At 37.9% G+C, this 24,959-nt stretch overlaps 1 protein-coding gene and 1 long non-coding RNA gene across 4 annotated transcripts in view; one reads left to right on the top strand and one right to left on the bottom strand.

Moving 5' to 3' along the window:
- LOC138131878 (zinc finger protein 43-like) overlaps positions 1-24,959 on the top strand; it is a 107,715-nt gene that overhangs the window by 17,913 nt on the left and 64,843 nt on the right. Inside the window, exons 2-3 of one of the 3 annotated variants that reach the window (XR_011159931.1) lie at positions 6,111-6,445; positions 6,506-7,711. The exons of 1 other annotated variant lie outside the window; for it this stretch is intronic. The gene's annotated coding sequence lies outside the window, so the exon portion shown is untranslated. Of the gene's footprint in view, positions 1-6,110; positions 7,712-24,959 lie in introns of those variants that run through there. One more of the 3 variants, XR_011159930.1, reaches the window with a different exon arrangement.
- Positions 21,682-24,701, bottom strand: LOC138131900 (uncharacterized). The gene is made up of 2 exons (XR_011159943.1): positions 22,594-24,701; positions 21,682-22,528 (listed from the first exon to the last, which is right to left on the bottom strand). It is a non-coding gene; the product is annotated as an uncharacterized lncRNA (long non-coding RNA).

Consider the following 24,959-nt stretch of genomic DNA (forward strand, 5'->3'; position numbering starts at 1 on the left):
TCGGTCATGGTCAGGCAGTAACGATATCCGTCGGATTCCGGCAATGGGCCTACAATGTCCATGTGGACGTGCTCGAAGCGGCTGTCTGGAATTTGAAAGGTGGTGAGTGGGGATCGGGTGTGCTTGCTTACCTTGCTGCGTTGGCATGGCAAGCAGGTTCTCGACCACAACTTGACGTCGGCGTCCATGCGAGGCCACACGAATTTGTTTTTGATGGCTCGACTTGTGGGCCTGAAGCCTGTGTGTGCGGGGTCGTGGAAGAGGTGGAAAATTTTTTTCCGCAATTCTTTCGGCACGTATGGACGGACGTTGTCGGTGGAGGTGTTGCAGTAGAACGGTCTGTCTGCTCCGGCTGGTGTGAGCTGCTTGAGCTGGAGTCCTGTCGACTCTGAGTCCAGCAACTGTTTCAGCTCCAGGTCTGCTTCCTGTGCGACGGCGAGCTCCTCGTTGTTGAAGATGGTAGCTGCGGTTATCTCTTCGACCCTTGACAACGCGTCAGCTACCGTGTTTGAGTCGCCTGGCAGGTGGACTATCTGGGTCGAAAACTGCCCAATAAAGTCCAGCTGTCGTAGTTGCCGTGGGGATGCCTTGTCCGATCTTTGTTGGAAGGCGAAGGTGAGCGGCTTGTGGTCCGTTTGTATCGTGAAGACTCTGGCTTCTAGCATGTGGCGAAAGTGTTTAACTGACTCATAAACACCCAGTAGCTCTCGGTCGTAGGTGCTGTAGTTCTTCTGCGTGGAGGTCAGCTTCTTGGAAAAAAACCCGAGAGGTTGCCACGAGTCTTGCACTCTCTGCTGCAACACTCCCCCAATTGCTACGTCCGAGGCGTCGGTGGTGAGGGTTAGGTCGCCATGCTCCATGGGGTGTGCCAGGAGGGCTGCATTGGCGAGCTCTTCCTTGCATTGTTCGAAGGCTGCTTCGGCTTCAGGGTTCCATGCCACGGGTCTCTTGTCGTTTTTCCTGGCGTTCGTGAGGAGGTTATGTAGCGGGCTCTGAATTTCGGCAGCTTTCTTCACGAAACGTCTGTAAAAATTTAGCATTCCCAGGAACCTGCGTAGGTCCTTCATGGTGGCTGGCTTGGGGTATCCAGTGATGGCGGCGACTTTGTCTGGGAGGGGTTTGCACCCTGCCGATGAGATTTGATGACCCAAGTACTCCACTTCTGGCTCACCGAAGACGCATTTGGCAGGATTTACCACGATGTGGTTGGCTCGTAGTCGGGTGAAGACTGTCTCCAACTGTTGCGCGTGTTCCTCTGCTGTCGCTGAAGCCACTAGAATGTCATCTAGGTAACTGAAACAAAAGTCTAGATCACCAAGCACTGTGTGTAAATGTCTTTGGAAAGTCTGCGCGGCGTTACGTAGTCCGAATGTCATTACGGTGAACTCAAAGAGACCGAACGGGGTGCACACTGCCGTTTTTGGAATGTCTTCTTCGGCCACTGGGATCTGGTTGTATGCGCGCACGAGGTCTATTTTTGAGAAGATTGTTTTGTTGTGTAACCTGTTCGCAAAGTCTTGAATGTGGGGAATGGGGTAACTGTCTGGCACTGTCACACTGTTTAACCTTCGGTAATCGCCGCAAGGACGCCACTCACCAGGTGTCTTCTTCGGTACCAGGTGAAGCGGGCTTGCCCATGGACTGCTGGAAGGTCGACACCAACCTTGTTCGGCCATGAATTGAAATTCAGCCTGTGCGATCTTCAGTTTTTCTGGGGACAGACGTCTGGGAGTTTCCGCTACAGGTGGTCCTTTGGTGTAGATGTGGTGTCTAACCGTGGCTTTGCTTGGTGTGCCTGGGGGTGGTTGTCGGGTGATGTCACTGAAGCGCCTCAGTATCTCGTGGAATGGGCTGTCTCTGAGCACCGTTGTGATGGACGGTACAGTGCAGGGCAGTACCTTACCAGTTGCGAAGAGGTGTGTTTCCGCGTCGATGAGTTTCCGCGTTCTCAGGTCCGGGAGCAGGTGGTAATGTGAGAGAAAATCTGCACCGAGGATGGGCTTGCGGACGTCGGCCACTGTGAAAACCCATTTGAAAGTTCTTCGCAGTTTGAGGTCTACAATTAGCAGCTTCGACCCATAGACCTGGATGGATGTGTTGTTCGCTGCAAAAAGTATGTTGCCCTCGATCGGCTGGCATGATTTCCCTAAGAAATGTTTCGGAAGTACCGAAATTTCTGCTCCGGTGTCCACGAGATACTGAGTACCTGTGCTGGCGTCAGTCACGAAGAGGCGGTGTTGTGGTTTGGGCCCGTCGCAGGATGCCTCCTCCAACGACGGCGAGCTTAGTTTCCCGAGCTCGGGACGAACTTGCAAGGGGTAGTGCATTTTCTTGCTTGGTTCCCATGGCGTCGGTGGTAGAAGCATATGTCATTGTCTACCTGGTTTTGTTTGTCAGCCTCATTGTTGTCGTTTCGGTTTCTTGACTGTGACCGTTGACGTTGTTGTGAGTGGTAGCGCCCTCTGTTCGCGAGTTGTTTGACTGTTGTCGTTAGCGCAGTGATCTGTTCTTGTAGGCTTTTCAGAGTCTCTGCGATCGTGGTTTGGGGTGCCGCAGCTGGTGGTGCTGGCTCGTTCGCTATGGCGGCGATAGATGGCGACCCGCGGTTGGACACGATTTCGACAAGTTTGTCGGCGATGCTGGCCATCTTCTCTAGGGGAACTCCATCGCTGGCTGACACGAGGAGTTGGACGTTGAGAGGTAGCCGATGTAGCCACAGCGTCTGCAGCATTTGGTCGTCCACGTGGTCACTTGCGAGCGTTTTCATCTCCCGCAGGAGCTCGGAAGGTTTCCGGTCGCCTAGGTCGAGCTCTTTCAGGAGTTTGCGGATTTGTTGCTCTCTAGAGTCCGAATAGCTGTCGATGAGCGTTTTCTTCACGGCGTCGTATTTCCCGGTCGCTGGCGGGTTGGCGATGATGTTCGAGACGGGCTGCAGGGTGGAACAGTCCAAGGCGGCGATGACGGCGTAATACTTGGACGTATCCGATCTCACGAGGTGACTGTGAAATTGGGCCTCGATTTGTGAGAACCATAGTTTGGGGTCCCTGCGCCAGAACGCTGGCAACTTCATGCTTGCGGTTCGGACTTCTTCAATCTCCCTGTTTGGGACGCTGGTTTCGGCGGGTTCGCTTCTCTCCCTCAGTTTGCTCTGGGCTTCGCTGAGCTGTTGCTGGAGCTCTGCGATTTTCTGCTCTACGCTTTTTGCTTGCTCGTCGCCGGTTGGTGCCATGGTCTGCTTGCTACTAGTTGCACTCACCAAATTGCCACGTGTTCTTGTTGTTTCGGACGTCGGGGATCGGAAGTTGTTGCCTCGTGGTCTTCCGGATCGTCGGGGTCACCAATTGTGGAGTACTTTAGTTGGTCCGGAATGAATGAGACGATCCGATGCGTGATTTGAGTTTAATATAACGACAATAACAAATAACGATGAATAACCAACAAGTAACAAATGAATAACAAATAACAAAACGAAGTTAGCGAAACGTAGTCGAAGCGGTTGCTGTGCTGGTTGGTCGACGAGAGAGCGAGTTTAGGGGCGCGACGTCTTTTATACCCTTCGAAAGCGTCTCGACGGGTGTTCCCTCATAGCGCCGACGCGCGACGTTTCCCTTCTTGGTTGTTAGGTGTCGTGGCTCGTCGGTAAGGTCGGTTTCTTGTTCTTTTGGTAGGTGCGCGGATAGAGGTCGCCACAGTATCAATGAAAATCAATTAAAATGCTGTCAATGAATTGCAAAAATTAGTGAATTGTGGAATCATTTCACAGTTGATTCTGAACAAAATAAAACGGCAAAATGTAATATTTGTCATTTGAAATTAAGTTTTAAGGGAACGGTTTCCAATTTAAACAAACATCTAAAAAATAAGCATCTTATTACGTTGCAACCAACACAATCGAGCCAAGTGAGCCAAAATGTGTCTTCATCTGTAACAGCATCGGCATCTGAAGCAAGTTCATCGCGAAGTGAGGAAAAACATGATGATGGCAACGTCTCATCCAGTTCTGCACCTATAGAACAACCATCTACAAGTAGTTCGAAATAGCTATTTATGCACCAAGGGCGTTACAACGATGATTACGCCCGGAGAACGATGAATCAAGCTCGAGGGCTTTAGCCCGAGAGATGGATATCGTTCAATGACGCCGTGGTGCATACAAGATTTTATTTTCCACTATACGTGTTCTTTAAAAAAAAAAAAATTGGCATCTTTGCAATTATGAATTGATGAGGGCGTTATGAATTCATTACGCCCGCTTATTCTTATTACGCCCTGTTTTATTCCCCGGTTGTTATGGACATGTTTACGTATTTCGTATCCTAGGAGTTATCATGCAATTATACTAAAGTGAAAAATAATAGCTGTTTATGCACCAATGACGTTACAACGATGATTACGCCCGGAGAACGATGAATCCAGCTCGAGGGCTTTAGCCCGAGAGATGGATATCGTTCGATGGGCGTAATCATTCGGTGACGCCGTGGTGCATACAAGATTTTATTTTTCACTATACGTGTTCTTAAAAAAAAACAAATGGCATCTTTGCAATTATGAATTAATGAGGGCGTTATGAATTCATTACGCCCGCTTATTCTTATTACGCCCTGTTTTATTCCCCGGTTGTTATGGACATGTTTACGGATTTCGTATCCTAGGAGTTATCATGCAATTATACTAAAGTGAAAAATAAATTATATTTCAGCCCTCAATAGCAGGATATGCTACAACAAAAAAAAAAAAATACGGCAGTACAACGAAAAGAAATAGATGATGCACTTATGCTGTTGTTCATAAAATATTTCCAAACTTTTTCAATAGTGGAAGATAAGGGCTTCAGAAAATTTGTCTCAAAATTAAACCCTGGTTACCAACTTCCTAGCCGAAAACATATTTCAAACACAATGCTGACTGCAGAATATCAGAATTGAGAAAATGACGTTAAAGAACGGTTTAACGCAGTAAAAGCAGCATGTCTCACCGTGGATCGCCCTGGACGTCCATCTGGACGTCCAGGGCATAGGAGGGCTATTTTGCCATAACAGCACATTATATCGATGATAATTTTGAGTCTAAGTCTGCTCTCTTACAATGTAGTGTTTTGCCAGAACCACACACAAGTGCAAATATTAGCCAAGATTTATAGCGATTGATATCTCAATGGAATCTTAATTAAAAAAGTTCGTTTAGTGGTAGCAGATAATGCTGAGAATGTTCAAAACTCCATCAAGGAGATAAATTTGAAAAATTTTGGTTGTTTTGCGCATACGTTAAATTTAATAGCCAAAAATGCTATTCCGCTGCCAGAAGTGGATCGCTTAATTTCTAAATTAAAAACGATTGTTAATCATTTTAAGCGCAGTACTACGGCTACTGAAAAACTCAACAAATACCAAGTTCAAGTAGTCGTAGCAAAACCAAAAAAATTATTAATCGATGTGCCTACGAGGTGGAATTCCACCTTTTATATGTGCGAAAGAGCGCTCTTACTAAGGGAGGCTGTAACTACTACATTAGCGCTTTTGGAGAGCAGCAGCAGTAGCTCTCTTGAACCTATTTCCGCAGACGATTGGAAATTATGCGAAGACCTCTGTACAGTTTTCAAGCCTTTGGAAGAAGTTACACGCCAAATAAGCGGAGAACGTTATTTAACGGGTAGTTTTGTAATTGTTTTTAATAGGACACTGACTAATATTTATGAAAATAAAATCCCAAATGATCCAACATTACACCAGAGTGTATTAACTAAACTTACCCAGCATAATATGCTTGATGATAAATATATTCGTATCGGGCGATATCGTCAAATATCGGTATTAACCCATCTCTAATCCTGCAATTCCTGCACCACATTTTCGCTTTATAAATAGTAGACATTTACACGCATGCGCAGATTTGCCACCATAAAATGCAAGGAGCAAGGTTACCCACAACCCACATTCACATCACGGTCTGTGTATGGTCTAGGTTACGGATTACAGATCACGAATCAGGTTTTTGTGTTGTTTGTATTTTTAATCTGCAATTTGATAAATTTACAAGTAGATAAGAATGGTATATTTTGCAATTATTTTGAGTAGTTTTTTTTTGTATTGACAAGAAATGAAAATTTTCAGATTATAAGATCAAAATGATGCGGAATTTGGAATATAGCGAAAGTATCCCGAAACGTCACCGGTTGCCACTCGAATCATGTAGATGCGAAAGAAACGATTTGGAAAAGTACTACTGCAAGGACTGCAATTTTGAAACTGATCTTTTTGTAATCTTAAAGCAACATCTCAAAGAATATCATGAAAACGACGCTGATTGTGTTCAAGATGAACCAAGAAATGACGCTGTAATGAAAAGCTACATTTGTCGAAAGTGCTCGTTTGAAACATATTCGTTTTTACTGTGGATCAAACACTTGGAAAATTCATGTTTTGATGCAGAAGAAGAATGTGAGAACGTACGTACAGTGTCTTGTACTGATGAAAAGTGGTACCGATTCAAGTATTGTTCTTTTAAGACAAAGGGAGCAACAGTTTTGGAAAGCCACCATACCGCAAAGCAGTCAATTCGCCAGAAAGAGAGATTTCCTTGTTTTCATTGCAAGTACAAAGGAAAAACCAAAAATCATCTAAGGGAACACGTAAACTATAAGCATGCCACTCGCGAAGCTGTACAGTTGTTTCATTGTAAGGAATGTCAGTTTACAACTAAAAGTTATGGCAATCTTCTCAATCATAAGAAACGTCAACACTCAGCAGATGTCGTATATAATTGCGATAAATGCGAATTTAAAACGAAACGGACCGATCACTTAAAACGACACAAGAAGACTCATCTGCCAAAGGATGTTGTCAAATGGTATCCCTGTGATAAATGCAATTTTAAAGGGAAACGAAAGGACTGCCTAAGGCGACATCAGAAGAATCATCTATCAGCAGACGCCATCCAATGGTATAATTGTGACAAATGCGAACACAAAACGAAATCTAACAGCCTCGTTAAAAAACATAAGAAAATTCATCTCTCAGCAGATGCCATCCAGTGGTATAATTGTGACAAATGCGAATTTAAAACGAAATGGAAAGAGTCCCTAAAACGACATAAGACACATCATATGTCGGCAGATGCTGTTCAGTGGTATAAATGTGATAAATGCAATTACAAAACGATATATAAGAGCTGCCTTAACCAACATAAGATAATTCATCTCTCAGCAGATGCTGTCCAGTGGTATAGCTGTGATAAATGTAAATATAAAACGAAACGAAAGGACCACCTAAGACAACATATGAAAAGTCAAAAGTATCGTGTAAAATCATGAAATCGCTAATCATTCAACGCTCAACAAACAATCTAAAAAGAATTTCGCATACAATATCTAAACAATACAGACTCGTGTTCGGTGGTTTCAGTGTGAGAAATGTAATTTTAAAACAAAATTGGACGCAGCTTAAAAAGGCACAAGAAAACATGGTCACTTTAATAGGAACCCTAGAACTACGAACGTATTCTTGAACTACTCAGCCATTTGAAGTCTGATTGAAACTGAACTATCAATCGGATAAGTTTTTAATGAAACAAATGTACTTGATTGATTTAAAAGTGATTATTAACATCGTCAATAAATAAAACGCAAAGAAGATGTGTTATGTGACCACCACCTTCATGCATGCATAACCTAACTCTTCTTTTAATGGAGTTAATAAAATTTTCCAACGTCCAATTTCTTCAAATTTGTTAGTTATTCTTTGCCGAAGATCATCCATGCCAACCACAGGTGCACTGAAAATAGAATATTAATGTATAGCCACAAAAAGAAGTCACACGGGGTCAGATCACACGATCTGGGTTGGCCGCTCATGTGGCATGTTTAAACTGATAAGGTGGTTGTCACAAAATTCGTTATTGATTTTATTCTATTTTAGTCAATAATCGTCTTTATACGCCCCCAAATGAGGGCATAAATTGGCCTTTTTTTGTTCGACACTGTCAGAATTTGAGAATTTTCTCCTATGTGAACGGATTTTGATAAATGTCACAACTTGTCAAAACGAAACGTCAAGCTAATTTTAAAGGTTTTAAGCGATTTGGAGCCTTTAAGGGGTTCGTCGAACAAAAAAACGTTGTATTCAACTCGTTCGTGTGTAAATTGGGCCTTTTTTGGCACTCGTGGGCCTTTAAAACGCCCGTTTCACTCGCGTTTTAAAATGGCCCACGCGTGCCAAAAAAGGCCCAATTTACATACAAACTCGCCAAATAAACTACTATTATAGTGCATTTGAGCTCACACGTTATGTTACCTATAAAATACGTTTTCTTTATAAAACACGTCGTCAGTAGTAACGTTTTTTATGAAATTATAAAACACGCCGTCAATGGTAACTTATTTTATAATTATAAGATTGTAAAAGTAATATTTTATTCATCATTTTTACAGTAATTATTTCAAAATGAAAAGCACAATTATTGGATTGAAAACTCAGGCCTGTACTTGAGCTAGAACTGCCACATTCCTCCCTATTGCTTAGCTTGGTGCTCTTGTTTATAACATCTACTTCTTTAACTTCTGCTGTTTCATCCAATGCAAGCGTCCCACCACCCAAGACTTTTCTGGCAATCTTTAGTTTCTCTTCAAAGGATTCTTGTAATGTGAATTAACTTTTCAATAAAGTTCTGCACACTTACCTTCATATCAAGAAAAACCAAAATGACATCTTCGGTTACCTCCTTGATGCCTTTTTTATTCTTCCAGCCTTTCATACGAAATTCTTTTTCCTTATTCTTATTTCTTCTGGAACGTTTTGGCACATTTCAACGATGAAAATTGTTTTTTGCACGACCTGTATATAATGAGCAACTTTACTCCCTGATTGTATGGAGTGAAGTGGCTCTTTTTTCCCCTTGGGCAAAAAATCGCAGCCAACTCAAGCTTTTAGTCATCCTTTTTTCCCCTTGGGCAAAAAACCATAGCCTATTCAACCTTTTATGGTACGGTCGGTGGACAAATAAAACTGGGACACTTAAAATTTAATCTATGTAAATCAGACCATTGAATTGTCAATATTTGTCAGTGTCTATAATATAATATGTCATACGTAAGTTAACCTATTTGTGATAAAGCCGTAATTAAACGATGAAAATTTGTAAATTTTGACTTATGTGATTGTCATTTTTGTCCCAGTTTTATTTGTCCATCGACTGTACATATTTATTTCGAATTAATTTATTTTTTCACTCGAGATGCAGTTTGTAGCCCGAAGGCGAAGCCCGAGGGTCCTACAAAGCACCGAAGGTAACAATCATGCAATCCCGAGGTGCAGATACTATTGTTTGCACGATCCAAAAATTTTAATTGAAAAAAGCCGAAAGGTTAAATAGATATTTTTAACTGTCAACATGACATTTAAATTTAGCTTGACAGTTAGTGATAATTTACAAATTTTCGGCTTTTTTCTATTAAAATCGGTGAGTCGTGCAAAAAATAGTGTATGGACCTCGGGAGTCAACGATTTTTACCCTCAGTGCTTTGTAGCCCTCGGGCTACAAACTGCACCTCGGGTAAAAATCATCCACTTCACTCCCTCGGTACTATGCCGGCCAAAAAATTTTGGCCGTCATTGTCTGTCAATTCAAAAAAAAAAATGTAATCCGTACTTTATTGTCATCATGATTACCGTCTTGATTATGAACGTTATTTTTTGGATGGTAAATTTCAAAACTCAAAATTGTTTTGTCATTTCTACTACACAGAACGTTTACCTCAGGTTATCTATGTACGATTGCTCTAATTTTGTTCATTCATGTCGGATTTTTCAAATATCTGAGCTTTAAACAGTTTAAATTGATTGTCAAAATGACAAGAATCGAAAGTGGGGTTACGGTTTCTAAAGGTTTATTTACACTTTACTTGAATGTCAAGAAAGTGACGGCCAAAATTTTTTGGCCGCCATAGTACATAATATGTATACTATTTTTCAAAATTTGTTGATATTATTACCATAGTGCCCACGGCAATCTTCGCATTTTGTGTATTGTGACGCGCCTCGAATAATTTATGACATTTTAGAATAATTTCTGAATTTATTAAAATTTGTGATAAGATGTTAATATTAGAAAAAATGTTGAAGATAACACGTGTTTTATAATTTAAAAATCTCGGTCTATTAAATCCTCGCTCAAGTTTCGCCCTTTCTCCAGATGAAAAAAAGTGGTAAATTGTCACTTTGTCGGAATTGTCGGTCTTGGCAGCAATCGACAATCGGCGATTCATAAAGAGAAAAACTAAACAGCGTTTCCGTTAACAGCTTTAATAACCTTTTTTTTTACTGATAGGTACAACAGGATAATAGATATAATGATTATACAAATAAGGCCTACATTGCAGGCGGGCGTCAATCCAGAGAGGGCGCCAATTTGGCTCCGCTGAGCGCTGACCGTTCACCTAATATTCCCCGACAACATTCAATGCAAATCTAACGGTAAAAAGACCTAAATCTGGCCTGCCGACGGCTTCTATAGCATCACCATCGTAAACTACTGTAGTTTCAATTTGGTTGTAGGTTGTAAAATTTTATTGGATATTATGAGCGATTAACGGGCACAATGGTTGGGTTTGAACAGGTTGGGAAGCGGCGCGTGCCGTTTGCCGTACAATGCAAATATACCAAATGTACAATACATCCCTGCTTACAATATTACCTGCTAGTGGTAAATTAGGATTTATAAGCCCCGCAAGAGCTTTAACTTAAAGTGCTATGGCGGACAATACATTTAGGCCGGCAAATTTCTGACATTTCAAAAAAGTCAATGCAAGCGACCATTTATTGTCATTATGACTGATGTGTCAGTTTGTCAAACTGAAGATTTTTAAGCTGTTTGGCGTTTCCTTCTCCCTTTTCGTATCTTACAGATCATGACGCACTAGCATAACTGATTTGTAGTAGCACTTCTCTCTGATGCACGCTTCTTTTCCCAATTTTAATTTTGATTATCGCTGTCACGATGACAAGAATGACAAAAATCGAAAATGGGGTTAGAGTCCGCCCGTTCTAAGAGTAGCACACTGAGTCATGCGAATCTGACAAGTAGAATCTTACCAGTGGCGTAACGTGTGCGCACTTCACTGAAATCAAATGGTTAAAAAAGATATTGTAAAAAGGATTCAATCGAAGGTAAAATAACAAAACTAAATTTTTTTATCGAATACATTTTTCAATCTTACGAAAACTTACACGAAAAATTGAAAAAATTCCCACACACCAAAAATTTGTCGAATTTTGTCGACGCGTTTCATCCAACCAAGTTGGCATCATCAGGTTCAGGACGATGAACAAACAGGATGTTTAACCTTATTTTCTACTGCTGTCAAAATTATTTTAATCCATCGGTGTCATACGAGTGGGGTAAATCCCAGCTGCAGAGGCAGGGTTCAAAAGCAAAAGATCAACATGGTCGCGGTTTAGACAATCTTCAGAAGCAAGTAAGACGATTCTATATTTATCAAAATCTGAAGATGCCATATTTTTGACAAGAATAATTTGAAATTGTCATGTATATTGACATTAATACTTCATTTACATTTGAAGTGTCAAAGAGTACCGACCAAAGTATTTTGGCCGCGATAGTATGTAGTCTAGATGTTTTTGTTTTTTTATGTGTCATTTTTGTCTATTTGTTTTTGAAAAAGAAATTTAAATAAATGGCAGATAACAGAAAAATAATAGCTGCGACTGCGTTATAAAATAGTAGATTTTATTATTATTTTAATTAATGAGTCTTAAAAGGGTAAGAGGACATGGGTTAATTAAGTTTTTGTCACCGAGAGTTTTTCTCGTTCAAATGACATTCGAATTTAAAATCAAAAATACAAAAATACAATTGTATTCAGTATTGTATCAGAAAGAAGATATGAACTTACTGTACTCAATCTTAACTCAAAATCATGTCTAAACCTGTTTTCCACATTTTTATTCTTTAGAAGCGCCCAAAGCCAGTAGATACATATAAAGTACCGACACGGGTGACATTTAGTGACACTGACAGCACCAGTAGCGATGGGTCCGTCAACAGATGTCGCTATTTAAGCTATTTTTATATTTTTAAAATTTGCCTCTGACTTTCACGGAGTATTTTAATGTCTTTTTGTTGCAAAACGGAACCATGATTGAAAAAGATAGATTCACATATTAAAAAAATACATATGTTGGAATCGCATTCCATCTCAGCACCTTTTTGTCAGACCTCCCTTCAAACTGATCAGGTGTAAAATGTTTCTAAAAATAGGCGAAATGTATTAAACTATGTATGTACGAAATTTAAAGATATGAATGCTCTTGTATAAAAATACTAACTTCGCAAAGTCGAACATTTTCGGATAATTTTCTTCGTCCAATATTTAGAATCCAAGCCTTATATCGGCTTTTATTCGATATAGGCAAACGGTAAAAGCTTACTCCAGAAAAGCTTCGGCAATTAAGGACACAACAAGACGGCATTATTGCTGAATAATTTTCAAATGGACTTTTTAAATTCGCGATCGTAGCGCCTCGAGCGGAATTCTAATCGTTAGTGGTGCTGTCATCCGAAGCTGTCACCCGTGTCGGTACTTTATATGTATCTACTGGCTTTGGAAGCGCCCAGTTTGTGGCGCCCTCATCGGTGGAAATTGCCTCTTTCTGGGAAACATTTTCATAATGCATATTTAATGGATAGTCCAGTCAATAGAGACATAAAAATGGCTCCACCTTGCAAAAGGTACAGAAAAGTTTATACTTGGCAGGTATCTTCTACAACGTGATCAACAATGACTGAGTCTGTTGGCAATGAAACAATTGAAAATACTGGTGATTTTTGTCTAGTAATTGGCACTGACCACGCACTGGCCGGATTTTTTAACTTGAGATGACATTAAAAACATTCTTGAGTATGCAAGTTATGTTTATACTAGTGTTGTGAGGTCCGGTAATTGACTTAGTCAATGACCCATTTCACCGGTCAATAATTGTCAATGACTTGACGAATTTGACCAGTCATTTTTTAAATTTAAATTTCCCGCTTATAATGTTCAAGATTATAGGATATGATGACTGTTTGACGGATGAGATGAGGTTATGTTGGGTTGTCTGATTTCATTTACGTAGCTGCTGACAATGAAGACATGGATTATGACAATAAATATGTAAATTATGAGAATGAAACATCTAAAACTTTAATAACGATAATTGTGGAAAACGATTATTAAGCTTTTTATCTATTAGGAAGAAGTGGTTTTTGTTTTTCATTCGTTTTGTGTCTTCTTAACATGACATACAATATATTTTTATTTTCATAAAATACTTACCTACTTTTTTAAATTCTAAACGAATGTTTAAGTATTTTAAAAGAAATTAAAAAACTGAAAATACACACACACAGTTGTGTTGAAAGTTTTAAAGAGTTTTAAATGAACAAAAAGTTCAAATTCAAGCAAATATGTTAAAGAAAAAACAAAGTATAACTTCAAACAATTCAAACTTAACCTCACTTACACAATTTTAGAACAATAATTTATCGATCAATAAATCTTATAAAAAATGGAATTAGGAACCATTATTTGGTATTAAAATAATCCTTGACATTGAAAGAATTATTTTGTGATGTTTAACTAGTTCCTACTTTTTGACCAATAATGACTGGTCATTGACCGATCAAGCACCGGTCAACTTTTATCCTTCACTAGTTTATACTATTACAAAAATGAACCTTCCTTGGTAAATTTTAAATTTGCCAAATTTCAACAGACTCAGTCATTCTTGATCACCCCGTATTAGGCATGATATTAATATTGCCGAGTTTGCGACTTTGGGGGATTCTCTACATTTTTTGTTGTTTATGGTTTTTTGTCAGATCAATAGTTTCGTAGTTACAGCGTGTAGAAATCTAGAATTTCTATTATTTTTGTACTTTTTATTCTTTTCCACACCATCACAGAGGTAGAGCAATAGGGTGCGTTTTTTTTTACGTAGTGTCCCCGGTGGGCATAGTCCACGATGCAGTAGAAGTTTACTGTTTTACTCTTTTTGATCTCTTTGTAACGTAGACGGATCCTAATAATCTGGATCGATCGGTATAGATGAGCTGAATTCATCAGAGTTTATGAATTCGGGAATTCCTCTTGAGAATTTTCCTCTTGTTCCTCAGGGTCATCATCATCATCATCAGGATCATTTGGCGTTTACCTGTTTCATTAGTATACACGTTGGAGTCCGATATTCCCGTAGACGGTCAAACAATAAATGCTCGATTTCTACAGGCTGTAACTACGAAACTATTGATCTGACAAAAAAACGTATAAAACAAAAATTGTAGAGAATTGTATGTTCTACATTTTTTGTTATTAGTTAGATATACGTATCTCGCACGGATAATGAAATAATCACAGAGGTTCCAGAATCTAAAGATCAAGACGAACAAATACCTGAAATCAATGAATTTCTATTTTGGCAAACGCCAGATGATCTTGGTGGTAATGATGATGACCCTGAGGAACAAGAGGAAAATTCTCAAGAGGAATTCCCGAATTCATAAACTCTGATGAATTCAGCTCATCTATACCGTTCGATCCAGATCATTCGGGTCCGTCTACGTTACAAAGAGATCAAAAAGAGTAAAACAGTAAACTTCTACTGCATCGTAGACTATGCCCGCTGGGGACACCACGTCAAAAAAAACGCACCCTATTGCTCTACCTCTGTGGTGGTGTGGAAAAGAATAAAAAGTACAAAAATAAAAGAAATTCTAGATTTCTACACGCTGTAACTACGAAACTATTGATCTGTCAAAAAAACATAAAGAACGAAAAATGTAGAGAATTGCATGCTGTACATTTTCTATAACTTAGATAGAGGTATCTTGCACAGATAATGAAATAATCGCAAAAATGTGATTTTGCACCCCTATTCTCCAGTATGGCGGGGCGAGCGGCAACCCCCCAAGGTCGCAAACTCAGTGTTTGAATTTGTACATAGTCGATCTTTTTTCCTTTTCTCTCTTTACTTTTTGCTTTTGTTGTTTCATTACCTTCTAGTTAGTTTAGTTCTTTATCTATTAGATCTTAACATTTAGTTTCATTGAAAGTGGTTGCACTCTACCATCGTGTGTCATTGGCGCGTTTTTCGATTCACGATTCGTCTGTTCGAAAACGACCATAAAACCCTCCCTCTCGGGGAAGCCGAAAAAGAAGAACTTGTTAGTTAGTCTCAGAGAGTTCGTCGGTAACTACAAAACTCAAACATCTCGAACGCGAAGTGAGTTCCACCGCGCACAGAGACACGAACGAAATTCAAACGTCCAGCCCCAACGGTAAGTCGTTTTTGAATTTATTGAATCGCGAATCCCGTAACATAGCTCTTCGCTTAGGTAGGCTTATAATCAACAATCGGTTGATATAAGTGCCAAGTATAAACTTTTCTGTACCTTTTGCAAGGTAAAACTCCCTATTGATTGGACTAGAATGAACAGGCCGGTTATAATACAGCAGGTCGTGCTCAGAGCATTGGAGTATGGTTTTGGAACTTAACCTTGGTGATATAATTTTTGAAATAACTTGAGATCATTTTATTTTACACCTGAAAATGGTGAAAATGGTAATGAGTTCCGTTAGAGATTAGCGCTACTTTGAAGTAAGTACAATCATGGCCTACTAAATCTGAACTGCGCTGCGCTTATTACGGCCGTAACAAAGCTCGGATTTTCAATGGAGCAATTGATTCCGCTAACCTCAAAAAATTCACCCTTAACCAACTCCATCTGTTAGCGAAATAGAAAAGAAAAATGTAATTTGAATTGAAATTATCCAATCACAATCACGTAACGTGTTTATTTTGTTAGGTTAACACTTTCTATTTTGTCATTTTGACGCGAAATAAATTTTCACGAATACGTTTCATGAACGTAAGAATACTTAATAATTACAATGATCAAATTATGAAACATAATATTTATATATAAAATGGAATTGCAAAATCTGAAAATGGATAGAGCACAGTAGAAAAATTAAAAGTAAAACTATCTATCTGCAGGAAGACAATACCTTTCTCGTAAGTTTATAATTTTAGAACCTTCCTACTTGTGAGTTTATTCTGAATGGATTTCGTTTTTATGTAATCTGTTTTTTTTTATAAACAAATGTTTAAAATTGGTTTCATTACTAATTGGATAATAACTTTACAAATTTTATCTTTGTGTTTATCACAGGTAAATATGGAATTCTATATTAAATGTGGATGCAAAGTAGTAACCAGTGGTTGACAAGGATTTTTTGGAATTAAATATGATAAAACTTGTGTGGCAATATTAGCCAAGTCTTTTAAAAGCCCCACGAATTTACCGACTCCACGGTCTTGAAGCCAAACTAATCGTAACAAGGGTCCTGGAGTTGCTGTAGATAATAAAGAAGAAACATGTATTACAGTGAAATGTTTCATTTAGTTTTTTTTTTATAATTTTATCAATTTTGGATTTGGTTTGGAGGTTGCTGGGAATTTGAAAATAACTGTTGTTATTTTCTCTACATGCAACGCACTATTTTCCCATGTTAGTACTTCAACCTTGATGAAATGCAAGGAAATTTAAATTATTGTGGCAATTTAGTTGATTTGTAGTTTAATATCTTTAAAGAGATGGCGCTAGTTAAGGGTAGATTTTTTGAGGTTAGCCGAATCAATCATTCAGCTAATTTGTTACGGACGTAATAAGCGCAGCGCAGTTCAGATTTAGTAGGCCATGGTACAATAAAAACTACGGGCAGTAGAAGAAAATAATTCTATAGATGGTTTTTATATTTCATTGCTACCGCGATCCAAAGACCTTTTGATTATACGATAGTATATTATACGGCGTGATCAACAATGACTGTTGAATGAATGAAACAGTTGAAAAGTGCTGGTGTTTTTTGTCTCGTAATTTGCGCTGACTGAATTTTTTAACTTGAGACGACATTAAAAACTTTTTTGGTTATGCCGGTTATGTTTATACTATTACAAAAATCTTTAATGGTAAATTCCAAATTTGCGAAATTTCATTGTTACCAACAGACTCAGTCATTCTTGATCACACCGTATTATAAGTGATAGAAATGCATCATTATACAAGAGTGAGAATTTTGACCAACGAGTGCGGTTGCGCACGATCACGTGTGATATACGACATTTTATCTTACAGATGCAACTATTACAAAAAAATCCAATTGTCAAATTTGGTCACTTGTGAGTACTTTACATCAAGTTAAATGGCAGCTGTCAAATTTACTCACTAGTAAGTACTTTAACTCACTTGTGATTAAAATTTGACTTCTGTCACCGAAAACAATGGTCTAAGGTACCTAGCTCAAAAACTCCACCTGTAAGATAAAAAATAGTTATTTGTATATCTAGGCTGCGAAATCGTATTTTGATGAACCGAGAGAATTATTTTATTTATTATTTTCTTTATTAATGATTAATTTATTAACTAAAGTCCATTCAAAAATCAACAAAACCATCAACGTCGCATTTTCCTAGATAATTACTATCGGCAACTGTGTCTGGTGTAAAATTTGGTGAGAATTGCAATTTTGAGGTTAAGTGTTTATTAAGTGTCTTGTTTTTCTGGGCATGTTTAAATAAAAATAATAAGGATTAATAAATGAAACATGCTGAGCAATGAAATTTTATTTTAAATAAAATAAATGTCATAATTTACAGTTACCAACATAGTATGAAAAAATAACTACCCAGGGTTTTTTAAATTTTACCAACCTAAAGCAACAGGTGGTGGTTTTTTGATTTTTGAATGGAGTTTAGTTAGTACGGAAAGGCATTGCTACCTATTAGGTCAGTATCATTTGGGCTGGAAGAAATTACCTATTAATCAACAGGGAATGAAATAAGACAAACAGGATTTTTCTAAAGTAATGGACCTTTACATTTATTAGAGATGGAAAATATGCGCAAGAGATCTGCACATTGTGAGAGAACAGTTAACCGCTACACTTATTTCCATTGGTTTTTGTGTGGTTTAACTCGTCGAAGTTACCTAACCTGATGGTCAACATCTTTGTTGTCTCACAGGAAGCAGAATTCCTTTGCGCAGTGACGTCACTGTGCGACAAAGAGCGTCCTTATTTGTAAAGATCTTTTCTTTACATTTATAAGAGATGGAAAATATGCGCAATAGATATGCGCATTGTGAAACAACAGTTGCCCGCCAAAGCGTATTCCCGTTGCTTTGTGTTGGTTTACTCGTCGAAGTTATTTTAAAATTACAAGCAATCATGAGGATGTAAAGTTAGGAAACTTTCCAGAATATCTCACTGCAAACACTAACTTCGTTTTTTGAACGAAAGGGCTTTGTCCCAAGTGACGAACCCAAGGGATATACATTTTTCGGGGAAGGTTTATACCACGATCTGTGGACGAACGTAGAAGAAACGAACAAGGCCGTGAATTTAAAATGCATTTTATGAATCCATCTTTTTTGCAATTTTATATATTTCGTGACCCTGTCCATGGAAATCCCAATCGTTTTGGAATGTGAACCACAGGTTGGAACACAACAATAATAATAATGTATCATATTAAACAAACGCACAACAAGCATTACGTAGGTAATTAATTAGCCTTTAGTCTCAAAATTTAGCAATATTGTTATTGAACAACATTGATTTTGCATAGATGCAACCAATCAACAGCTTCATATCATAGCAACTACAACATTGTTATATAGCAATATTGGTAAATTTTAAAACAGAATCGCACCAATTAACTGTGTATGTAACCATTTGCAAAAACTTAAGCTCTGAATAGAAGCAAATACAGGGTGTCCCAGAACTGGCTCCCCAGAGAAAAAAGGGAGCCTTAGGGCGAATATATTAACGTGTATTTTGAAGAAAAAAGGTCCTATCTCAAATGATAACCGAGAAAAGACATTCTGAAGTTGAGCATCATTAAGGTGGAATAATCGCAATTTTGCGTTGCCTGGGTTTCCTTTTTATCCATAAACCTCTATAATTCTGTCCATTAGATTTGGTCCACTACATTTATTAGAATGATTGTTTACGTCAGTTTGACATTTGTTATACAATTTCGCTGCGATATTTAATTCAAGTGTATCATTTAACATGTATTCTTCCTCTGAGTACGTAGATATGATTCTTACTTTTGCACGATGTGGGAATAATGGACGTGAAGCAGTAAGGTTGTACCGTGAACAATTTCCACAAAGACAAAGTCATCCGGATCATAAAACAATCCTGAAATTAATCGCTCGGGTCAGATGCAGCCAGTTCGAAGAAGTTGGGGGTGCTTCAAGAAATGTAAGGACTGTCGAACACGAGGAAGCCGTATTGAATGTCTTTGAGGAAGACGGCACCCGGATAGGGATGGGCGATATACATCGATGTTAGCCGAACATCGATGTTTTGATTTCAATCTTCGATATTTTGACATCGATGGTATTCTTTTTCAAACGTCAATATTTTATCGATGTTCGTAATAAAACATCGAACATCGACAAAAAAAAAAAAACAAACAGGAATATAGTTTCCAAGAGATGACGGGAACGGCCCTTCTGGGAAGTGCACGTGTATATTTGGCCCTGACTTCGCAGATCGGGATCGGTTGATCGGTTTCCGCTGTGGCGCTGCCATCACATTTACTTTTGCGTTTCATTCTGAGTCTGAGTTGAAAGGGTTGAAAGTGAACAGAACAGAAGTGAAAGACTTCTTGTTGTCAATTTTATTATTTTTGCAATCTATTGATAAAAGTTTTTGGAACCTATAATTTTCGTAATTCTAGTTGGATACCTAGCTACCTAATTTTAATTTTTTGATATTTTAGTTTTGTACTTTAAACAGTGAATAAACATGTTTTTTATCAACTTATTAATGTAATAAATGACTATTTTCACCCCAATTTTTAATACCATCGATGTTTCAAAATATCGATGTTTTTTGTTCGATGTTTCCTACCCATCGATGGTCGCTACCGATGTCAACACCGATATTGAACATCGATGTTTGTGTTCGATGTCCCATCCCTACACCCGGAGTATTCGAACAGTTTCTCGTGAAATGGGTTTATCCAAGAGTTCGGTGCAGAGAGTTCTAGCTGATAATAGGAGGCATCCGTACCACTATACACGAGTACAACATCTTCTGCCAGAGGATTATCCAATTAGGCGAGAGTTTTGTCTATGGTTAAGAAACCAAAACGATGCTCCACACTTCTTGTCAGGGATACTGTTTTCTGATGAGTTGCTATTTTGCCGGTAAGGTTGTTCCAATTATCACAACCTTCATATCTGGGCAGACGAAAATCCAAGAGAATTATTTCCCAGACGTTTTCAACATAGGTTTTCTGTTAATTTGTGGACTGGGCTATTGGGCGATCGTTTGGCAAGTATAATTGTGGTGGATCCTTCCATTTGTTAAAATTCCGAATCACCTGCTCTAGATTGGACTGTTTGAATTCCCCGCAAGATTAACGGGGGCAAGATATGCTCAGTTCATTTGCACGGAGCTACCTAATTCACTTGAAATTTTACCTCTTGCTTATCGCATAAATGACTGGTTCCAACATGATGGTGTTCCACCACATTTTAGCAGAAACGTTCGGGAAATTTTGGATAACCAATATCCACAGCGCTGGATCGGTCGAAGAGGACCGCATCATTGGCCTGCCAGGTCTCCAGATCTGAATCATTTATCGGCGGCCCATAAATTCAGAGGCTGATCTGAGAGTTCGAATTCAGGAGGCTTTTGTTTCAGTTACTGAAGAAATGATAACTAACGCTACTACAAGAAGTTTGTTACGTAGAGCACAATTGTGCATACAAATGAATGGTGGTCATTTCGAACATCTGCTTTAACATTATTACCTACTTAAATAAATGGTTCTTTTTAGAATCGCCATTTTTATTGTTTTATTTTGAAGTTATTATCTTTTGCAATTGTCAAGTCTTGATGTTGATGACAGATAAACGTCAACGAATTTTTATATCGGAAAACGTCAAAATTCCAGTTGCCCAAACATTTTATTGATTTGTGGGATATCATAGATTTTTTGTTGTTGTTTAGCAACCGATCGGATTTTTTAGTAATACCTGAGGACGAGCTTCCGGGATTGATGAAATTAAAAACTTTATAACTCGGTAATTTGAGCTAGCAGAAAATTTATTTTACTCAATTTAGAGTCTCTTTTGTTGTCGGCACATGCCTGTTTTCTCTGGGGAGCCAGTTCTGGGACACCCTGTATACAGGGTGCGTCTGCTTAAACTTTATATTTGAATATCTTCGTTATTTTAAATGACTGCTCAACGATATTTAGTCTTAATAAAGGCTGCATTTCCCTCTTTACATAGGCACTACAAAAATTAACAAGGATCTGGACAGAAGAGGAATATTCAAGAAAAAAATTAATGAAAAATAGTTATTTACATTAGAGTACGGGATGTAAATTTTCCGGCACGACAACTGGTTTCGGGCACGATGGCGCAGCCGAGTGCCTGATTAGTTGGAGGGCCGGAAAATACGTCCCGTACGACATTTGTATTAGACTTTTCGGCTGACCAAAATATTAAATCTTTTAAAAATCAAGACTAATTTTATTGTAGAATTTGACATCGTCAATAAAGAATCGAATGCTGTGGAATCAATTCCTTGACGACCGTGACCGCTCATTTGTTTTTTTCCTAACAAATTATTTGCCGGCTAAATTTTCACGGTCGTGCTTCAAAATTTGATTTTGGTGTATTAATCGAGTGAAAAAAATGTCTAGTATATAATATAGAGTGAGTTAAATGTGACACCAGAGGCAGTACAACTAGTGGCAGGACTAAATTCTGAATTATTACCACAAAAATCGAAACAACGTTACATAGGAGAATTTTTTCTCACGAAAGTATGTAATAACTATTCTTTAATTCACAAATTTTTAATAAACCATATTTTTTTACAGACAGTTTTATTAATAGGTGTTTGTGGTGCCTGTCTCCGAAAGGAGTTATATACTCTGAAAATGGAAAATGTCAAGAGAAGATATTATATTGATAACTGACACAAAAACCAATATTTGTAGATCGTTTGCCATTACCAATCCAAAGTGGGTTGAAACTGTGAAGAAATATATGGAAGTCAGGTTAAATTGGTATTAAAACAATTTCAAATAAAATTGACAAATATTTGAACCTTGATTGCCCTATGGACACAAGATTGAAGTTGCTAAAATGATTCGTGATGACTGATGGACTTCCTTCAACATCAAAAACAAAATGTACTGTGTTGCAGCTACAGCTCAAACAATGGTGAGTTAGGTCACAAACTTCGATACCGTGCTTTAATCTACTTGAATTTTTAGCAGTTGCTTCCAATGTAACCATCCAACATTGAGAATTCCATCATCAGTACCGTAAGAGAAGCACCAGTACAACATATTGACATTCAACCCAGAAGTAATAAAGCTGACAGTTACCAAATTGTTTCTGCATTGTTCTCTAAAGTGGAGAATTGTAGCAATAATGTTTACAACTGTAATTTTACAAAATAAATTATGTTAATAATGTTGTAAATTATTAAAATGTCTTGTACTTAACCACAACTTCCTGGTGAAAACGAATCATCTTTCTTCAGGTGAATACAAGATTTTGGGGTTAGAATGTTTTGTAGATTTTTATTTTCCAGTTGCACTTTAGCACTAACAGCTAGTACTGGATAAAGTAGGTACACAAAACCATATATCAACTTCTGTGGTTTTGTTTTATTGTGCTATTTTGCAGATATTTATGAAATACCTGACAATTGTCAAACTTTTTGACATATAAAGCTGCCAACCCAATAGGTTCAGGTTGTATTTTCCCTGTTACGATTATTTTCTTTTTCGATCGATATAAATTAAACAAACACATTTATCGGAAAAATTATACAGGGAAATGTGTTTTTTTACACTAAATTAAAGTAACGTATGGACACTTTAATTTTAAAGTAACTGTGAAAAGAATAAATCAACGGTGTCCGCACATTTTTCCCGTACTCCACTAGATTTTTCCCACATTCCACTAGAAATTTTTGACATTGTACGGGAAATCGCACCTCCCTTGACCTAAAGTGTAAGGTAACGCTATATTTCCCAGATTGGGAGGCCGAAAAAATTATTTTCAGCATTTCCTAACATTATAACTTTTAACATGCATATCAAATGTTTCTGTGTAGATTTTCTGCCTAATAATCATCCTAGTGCTTATTATTGACCAATAAATTAATGTTAAATAAAGACAATTTTCAGACTTCATTCACCAGTGTGTATTTACGTAAAAAAGTACTTCACGGCTTACTGATTTACAAAAAAAAAACATAATTAATTTATTATTTGACGTCAAAGTAAAAAAGTTCGTGCAATCTTTGAAATAATCTTTTATACAAGATGTTGTTCTTACAGCAAGAGGAAATTAATATTATTTTTACGTATGGAGAGTGTCACCGGTGCTATCGAGCCGCAGCAAGAATTCTTCAGGCCCGTCAAGAAAATGATAAATTTTCCGAAATGAATATCAGATGAATTGTAAAGCTGTTTGAAGATACAGGCAGTGTTAAAGAATTTCCACAAGTAAGGGATGCACTCCCCAAAAATATTAACTTTCAAAATGCCGTTGTTGATTAGGTAACTGAAAATCCACACACAAGCACAAGAGTAGTAGCGGCTACACTGAATGTCTCACAAAGCACGATTATTAGAACTTTAAAGTCTTTGAAATTTCATCCATATGAAATGATCCTGCAACAAGAACTTCACGGAGTTTTTATTCCAGAATTGAAAGGTGTGTGGAAGTTAATGGTCGAAATAAATTTTGAGCATCTTATTTAGTTATAATTATTTTGAGTACATTTTTAAAATTTTCTTTGCTGCTAATTGTGTTACATTGTTGAATTTTGTCGGGGCGTAGAGCCACCCCCCTCCTTTCAGAACGAGAACCACCCCTGCGTGGGTGAATGACAGAGATTTGAGACGACAGTACCGAGATGGTCTCAGGGTAGAACAGTCACAGTCAGAAGTCACTAAGTCATTTATCCAACATCTCGAGTACGGTCGTACGGTCCAAACAATTGTACATAAATGTAAATAAACGTTTTACACAAAACGATACGGTGTGTCAGTTCACGCGCGCCTACAATCAAACCAGTGAAGCCTCCATTAGGCTGAGCAAACCCAGGAGCCCCATTTGGTTCCGAACAATTCCTGGAGCCCCCATTAGGCCCCAAACAAATTTATTGCAGATATTTTAATTGTTATTATTTAGTATGTGCTTAAATTATTTATTCACCTTCACCCCCTCTTTAAGCTTGACGCACCCACCTCCATAATAACCACTTTTATAAATAAAAACAAAAAAATTAGGAGGGTACCGGGTACCCCATGATTCATTGTTTAAAAAATAAAATTAATAACATTTAAATTCGTTTTATTGAAAACTTACTTTAAAATAGTTTAGTAAATTTTTCCAGAGAAGACTGATCCCTAGGATGCAGACGTACCTACACCGGGGTTTGTACATACATACCTATTTGAATTTTTATTGTATTTTACCGAATAGTTCAGTAATAAAAGAATTTTTAATAAGATAACAATGCCCCGTCAAATTGACGTATCTAAAATATTTGCTGAAAAATAAGTAATCTGTGAAACAAATTCGTAACAACTTTTTACGCATAATAGCTATTTATGTAATAAGTACATAATATAGGTCTTTGTGGACGAGCCCTATAGTTTATGGCAGAGCGAGCTTGCGAGCGAGACTAATAAATAGGGCAAGATCACAAAGCCTAATTATGTACGAATTACATACAAAGCTTTATGTTCGATTGTGAAGTTAAGTTTCTTTTAGATACAAAATTAATAGATTCTAAAAATTACGATAATTTCGAAGTGTTTTGTTTTTGTTTCTGTGGTTACGAAATTATTTAT

Source organism: Tenebrio molitor, chromosome 5, assembly GCF_963966145.1.
Source record: "Tenebrio molitor chromosome 5, icTenMoli1.1, whole genome shotgun sequence".
NCBI classification, from domain to species: Eukaryota; Metazoa; Arthropoda; class Insecta; order Coleoptera; family Tenebrionidae; genus Tenebrio; species Tenebrio molitor.